This window comes from Leucopleurus acutus (genome assembly GCF_964270905.1).
Source record: "Leucopleurus acutus genome assembly, chromosome: 20".
Classification (NCBI taxonomy): domain Eukaryota; kingdom Metazoa; phylum Chordata; class Mammalia; order Artiodactyla; family Delphinidae; genus Leucopleurus; species Leucopleurus acutus.
Genome location: NC_139162.1, coordinates 731,501 through 738,206, shown reverse-complemented (window position 1 = coordinate 738,206; position 6,706 = coordinate 731,501). Strand labels below are relative to the sequence as shown.

General features: G+C 46.9%; 1 pseudogene across 1 annotated transcript; it reads right to left on the bottom strand.

Annotated features, from left to right (window-relative positions):
* Positions 1–4,386: 4,386 nt before the first annotated feature.
* Positions 4,387–5,628, bottom strand: LOC309976953 (small ribosomal subunit protein eS6-like; annotated as a pseudogene). The gene is made up of 2 exons: positions 5,189–5,628; positions 4,387–4,707 (listed from the first exon to the last, which is right to left on the bottom strand). The product of its transcript is annotated as a small ribosomal subunit protein eS6-like (transcript).
* Between the last annotated feature and the right edge of the window lie 1,078 nt (positions 5,629–6,706).

Below are 6,706 nucleotides of genomic sequence, written 5' to 3'. Positions count from 1 at the left end.
TTCCACTATTTTATCTTCCAGGTCATTTATCCGTTCTTCTGCCTCAGTTATTCTGCTATTGATCCCATCTAGAGTATTTTTAATTTCATTTATTGTGTTGTTCATCGTTGTTTGTTTCATCTTTAGTTCTTCTAGGTCCTTGTTAAATGTTTCTTGCATTTTGTCCATTCTATTTCCAAGATTTTGGATCATCTTTACTATCATTATTCTGAATTCTTTTTCAGGTAGACTGCCTATTTCCTCTTCATTTGTTAGGTCTGGTGGGTTTTACCTTGCTCCTTCATCTGCTGTGTGTTTTTCTGTCTTCTCATTTTGCTTACCTTACTGTGTTTGGGGTCTCCTTTTTGCAGGCTGCAGGTTCGTAGTTCCCGTTGTTTTTGGTGTCTGTCCCCAGTGGCTAAGGTTGGTTCAGTGGGTTGTGTAGGCTTCCTGGTGGAGGGGACTAGTGCCTGTGTTCTGGTGGATGAGGCTGGATCTTGTCTCTCTGGTAGGCAGGTCCACGTCTGGTGGTGTGTTTTGGGGTGTCTGTGGACTTATTATGATTTTAGGCAGCCTCTCTGCTAATGGGTGGGGTTGTGTTCCTGTCTTGCTACTTGTTTGGCATAGGATGTCCAGCACTGTAGCTTGCTGGTCGTTGAGTGAAGCTGGGTGCTGGTGTTGAGATGGAGATCTCTGGGAGATTTTCGCCGTTTGATATTATGTGGAGCTGGGAGGTCTCTTGTGGACCAGTGTCCTGAAGTTGGCTCTCCCACCTCAGAGGCACAGCACTGACTCCTGTGCAGCACCAAGAGCCTTTCATCCACACAGCTCAGAATAAAAGGGAGAAAAAGTAGAGAGAAAGAATTAGTAGAAGTAGAAAGAAAGGAAGGAAGGAAAGAAAAGAAGGAAAGAAAGAAAGGAGGGAGGGACGGATGGTGGGAGGAAGGAAGGAAGGAGGGAAGGAAGGAAAAAAGAAAGAAAGAAAGAAGGTAGAGTACAATAAAATAAAGTAAAATATAATAAAGTTATTAAATTAAAAAATAATTATTAAGAAAAAACATTTTTTAAAAAAACGGACGGATAGAACCCTGGGACAAATGGTGGAAGCAAAGCTATACAGCCAAAATCTCACACAGAAGCGTACACATACACACTCACAAAAAGAGGAGAAGGGAAAAAATCATAGATCTTGCTCTGGAAGTCCGCCTCCTCGATTTGGGATGACTCGCTGTCTATTCAGGTATTCCACAGATGCAGGTACATCAAGCTGATTGTGGAGCTTTAATCCGCTGCCTCTGAGGCTGCTGGGAGAGATTTCCCTTTCTCTTCTTTGTTCTCACGGCTCCGAGGGGCTCAGCTTTGGATTTGGCCCCGCCTCTGCGTGTAGGTCGCCGGAGGGCGTCTGTTCTTCGCTCAGACAGGACGGGGTTAAAGGAGCCGCTGACTCGGGGGCTCTGGCTCACTCAGGCCGGGGCGGGGGGAGGGGGGCATGGAGTGCGGGGGGGGGGAGGGGGGCACGGAGTGCGGGGCGGCAGAGGCCGGCGTGACGTTGCACCAGCCTGAGGCGCGCCGTGCGTTCTCCCGGGGAAGTTGTCCCTGGATCCCGGGACCCTGGCAGTGGCGGGCTGCACAGGCTCCCCGGAAGGGGGTTGTGGAGAGTGACCTGTGCTCGCACACAGGCCCCTTGGTGGCGGCAGCAGCAGCCTTAGCGTCTCCTGCCCGTCTCTGGGGTCCGCGCTTTTAGCCGCGGCTCGCGCCCGTCTCTGGAGCTCCTTTAAGCAGCGCTCTGAATCCCCTCTCCTCACGCACCAGGAAACAAAGAGGGAAGAAAAAGTCTTTTGCCTCTTCGGCAGGTCCAGACTTTTCCCCGGACTCCCTCCCAGCCAGCCGTGGCGCACTAACCCCCTGCAGGCTGTGTTCACGCCGCCAACCCCAGGCCTCTCCCTGCGCTCCGCTCCGACCGAAGCCCGAGCCTCAGCTCCCAGCCCCGCCCGCCCCGGCGGGGGAGCAGACGAGCCTCTCGGGCTGGTGAGTGCCGGTCGGCCCCGATCCTCTGTGCGGGAATCTCCCCGCTTTGCCCCCCGCACCCCCGTGGCTGCGCTCTCCTCCGCGGCTCCGAAGATCCCCCCTCCGCCACCCGCAGTCTCCGCCCGCGAAGGAGCTCCTAGTGTGTGGGAACCTTTCCTCCTTCACAGCTCCCTCCCACTGGTGCAGGTCCCGTTCCTATTCTTCTGTCTCTGTTTTTTCTTTTTTCTTTTGCCCTACCCAGGTACGTGGGGAGTTTCTTGCCTTTTGGGCGGTCTGAGGTCTTCTGCCAGCCTTCAGTAGGTGTTCTGTAGGAGCTGTTCCACGTGTAGACGTATTTTTGGTGTATCTGTGGGGAGGAAGGTGATCTCCGCGTCTTACTCTTCCGCCATCTTCCCCTCCTTCCCTGAAGCTTGTTAAATGCTGTTTTCGGCGTCTGTCGAGATGATCATGTGGTTTTTGCTTACGTGGTGTATCGCAGTGATTTCCATGCGTTGAACCATCCTTGTGAACTTGCGATGAATCCCACTTGGTCGTGGTGTGTGATCTTTTTTATGTGTTGTTGGATTCGGTTTGCTAATATTTTGAGAATTTTTGCATCTATATTCTTCAGAGATACTGGCCTGTAACTTTCCTTTTTGGTGGTGTCTTTGTCTGGTTTTGTTATCAGGGTGATGGTGGCTTCATAGCATGTCTTTGGGAGTGTTCCCTCCTCTTCCATTTTTTTGGCAAGAGTTTTAGAAGGATCCGTATAAGTTCTTTTTTGTATGTTTGGTAGAATTCACCTGTGAGGCCGTCTGGTCCTGGACTCGTGTTTGTAGGGAGTTTTTTTAAATTACAGATTCTATTTCACTTCTAGTGATCAGTCTGTTCAAATTATCTATTTCTTCCTGCTACAGTTTTGGTGGGCTGTATGTTTCTAGGAACTTGTCAGTTTCTTCTAGGTTGTTGAATTTGTTGGCATACCCTTGTTCATAGTAGTTTCCCTTACGGTTTTTTCTCTTTCTGTGGCATCAGTTGTTATGTTTCCTTTTTCATTTCTTATTTTATTTGGGTTCTCTCTCTTTTCTTTTTGGTGAGCCTGGCCAGAGGTTTGTCCATCGTGTTTATCCTTCCAAAGAACCAACTCTTAGTTTTATTGATTTATTTCTATTTTTTTAAACTGTTTTATTTCTTTCTTCTCTGATCTTTACTATTTCCTTCCTTCTGCTGAATTTCGGTTTTGCTTGTTCTTCTTTTCCTAATTCTTTTAAGTGGTAGGTTAGGTTGTTTGAGGTTTTTCTTGTTGTTAGAGGAAGGCCTGTACTGTTATGAACTTCCTGTAACAGCTGCTTTTGCTGCATCCCATAGCTTTGGATGGTTCTGTTTTCTTTTCCTTTTTTTTTTATTTTTGTATGGTGGTATTTTCATTTTTTCAAGGTATTTTAAAATTTCCTCTTTGATTTCATCATTAATTAACCCATTGGTGTTTGAGTAGCATGTTATTGTTTTTTTCCCATTTCTTTTTTTTTTCTAATGTCTGATCTTATTTGTTAGAACATCTCATTTTTTAAAAATTTGGTTAGTTTCATGTTAGATGATGAATATTTTCTCAGCTTTATTTCTTGCTTTAAATTTTTATTTTATTTATTTGGTTAGTTTCATGTTGGATAATGAATATTTTCTCAGCTTTATTTCTTGCTTTCATTTTTATTTTATTTATTTGGCTGCATCGGGTCTTGGTTGTGGCACGCGGGGTCTTTGTTGCAGCACACGGGCTTCTCTCTAGTGGCACGTGGGCTCTCTAGTTGTGGCGCATGGGCTCCAGAACGCGCAGGCTCAGTAGCTGTGGTGTGTGCGCTCTCTAGTTGTGGCGCACGGGCTCCAGAGCACGTGGGCTTAGTAGTTGTGGCGTGTGGGCTTAGTTGCTCTGTGGCATGTGGGATCTTAGTTCCCCGACCAGAGATTGAACCCACATCCCCTGCATTGGAAGGCGGATTCTTTACCACTGCGCCACCAGTGATCTCCTAGAACATCTCATTTTTAAAAAAAATTTATTTATTTACTTTATTTTTGGCTGCGTTGGGTCTTCATTGCTGTGCACAGGCTTTCTCTAGTTGTGACGAGCAGGGGCTAATCTTTGTTGCAGTGCGCAAGCTTCTCATTGCAGTGGCTTCTCTTGTTGCAGAGCACAGGCTCTAGGCATGCGGGCTTCAGTAGTTATGGCACGTGGGCTCAGTAGTTGTGGCTTGTGGGCTCTAGAGCACAGGCTCAGTAGTTGTGGCACACGGGCTTAGTTGCTCCGCGGCATGTGGGATCTTCCCGGACCAGGGCTCAAACCCGTGTCCCTTGCATTGGCAGGTGGATTCTTAACCACCGCACCACCAGGGAAGTCCGAACATCTCATTTTTGACTGGACTCAGAGGTAGAAGCTCTGAGAGAGGACAGCCTCCATCTCTTGACAATCTGTTCCCAGCATTTTTCTTTGGCCTTCTTCATTCTCTTGGCAAAGAGTTTAGCATATTCTGCAGTCTCTGCCTTAGTTTTCCTAGAATGCTGTTTCTTCAGAGCAATACACTGACACTTGTGTTGCAGAACACATGGAGCAAAAAGACACTGAATCTTGTGTGCTTTGGTCCTAGATTTCTTACCTTTGTTTAGGGCTTTCTCACAACATACTGGTGGACATTATCTTTGGAGAGACTGAAAAGTTTGTGGATTCTGCTAGCTTTTTTTATTTATTGATTGATTTTTTATTTTTTGGCTGTGTTGGGTCTTCGTTGCTGCACATGGGCTTTCTCTAGTTGTGGTGAGCGGGGGCTACTCTTTGTTGTGGTGCGTGGGCTTCTCATTGAGGTGGCTTCTCTTGTTGTGGAGCGTGGGGTCTAGGTGTGTGGGCTTCAGTAGTTGCGGCACGTGGGCTCAGTAGTTGTGGCTCGGAGGCTTAGTTGCTCCGAGGCATGTGGGATCTTCCTGGCCCAGGGCTCGAACCTGTGTCCGAAGCGTTGGCAGGCGGATTCTTTTTTTTTCTTGCGGTACGCGGGCCTCTCACTGTTGTGGCCTCTTCCGTTGTGGAGCACAGGCTCCGGACGCGCAGGCTCAGCGGCCATGGCTCACGGGCCCAGCCGCTCTGCGGCATGTGGGATCCTCCCAGACTGGGGCATGAACCCGCGTCCCCTGCATCGGCAGGCGGACTCTCAACCACCGCGCCACCAGGGAAGCCCCTCTGCTTGCTCTTTTGGGTCCTAGGCGATGAGGCACAGTAGTATCGGTGAGTCTGGTAATATTTTTCTCCCTTTTTTTAATGAAGACCAAATTGAGACCACTCAGATTGGCATCCACAGTGCAACCCCATACAGATTTGTGAATTCTTTCTCCAGTTCTCCTTGGTCTGTAACAGGAATGTCCCTTATTCAGTAGCAGGTGTACGCAGCCATGGGTTAAGACACCCTGCTTTATGGGGAAACCCTGTTTGTCATTCCCACCACTGATTCGGACCACATAACCCTTCCATTCTTCACCCAGAGTGTCGGCAGCCACTTCTTTGGCCATAGGATTCTCATAAAAGGTACGAAGTTTTCATTCATCATCCACTTCAATGAGTTTCTGGCAGCCAGTGGCCAGAAAAGAAATCTTCAGCTTCATCCTTGAGTGGCCGGCTGCACTCAAGGCACCACGTGAAAGAGCTCATTTCTTCTTCTGTGGTTAATCGCTAGTTGCATGCCATTGTGGTCAGAGAAGATGCTTGATAGAATTTCTATACTCTGAAATTTGTTGAGGCTTATTTTGTGCCCTCGTATGTGGTCGGTCCTGTATAATGTTCCATGTGCCCTGAAAGGAATGTGTATTCTGGTTGTTTTGGGTGTAATGTCAGTTAAGTCTTACTGTTCTGTTGTATCATTGGGGATCTCTCTTGCCTCACTGATTCTCTGTCTAGAGGCCCTGAGTGGGGCCTCAATACTATTGTATCCCCGTCAGTTCCTGTCTTTATGTCTGATATTTGTTTTGTGTATTTGAGTGCTCCTATATAAGGAGCATATATGTTGACGAGTGTAATATCCTCTCCTTGTATTCATCCTTTATTAGTATATAGCGTCCTTCTTTATCTTTCTTCATGGCTTTTGTTTTGAAGTCTATTTTGTCTGATATGAGTATTGCGACCCCCACTTTCTTGTCATTTGTTTTCATGAAATATCTTTTTCCATCCCCTTACTTTCAATCTGTGTGTGTCCTTTGCCCTAAAGTGGGTCTCCTGTAGGCAGCATATTGTATGTAGGCTCTTTTTTTTTTTTTAATCCAATCTGCCACTCTGTGTCTTTTGATTGGAGCTTTTAGTCCATTGACATTTTAAGGTAATTATTGACAACTTTTTGTTTCTCCTTTTGTGGTTTGATGTTTTTTTTTGGCCGCGCCATGTGGCTTGAGGGATGTTAGTTCCCCTACCAGGGACTGAACCCGGGCCCTTGGCAGTGAGAGCTCAGAATCCTAAGGCACTGGACTGCCAGGGAATTCCCCGATGATTTTCTCTTGAATTATACTTACGTCCTCTTCTTTTTGGTTTTTGTGAGTCTATTGTATGTTTTTGATTTGTGGTTGCCCTGGTTTTCAAGTATGTTAACCCCTTCCTATATCTGCTTGCCCTAGGCTCAAACACATTCTAGGAAATGAAAAAAAGTCTACATTTTCTTACTCTCCTCCCCCCACATTTTATGATTTTGACGTC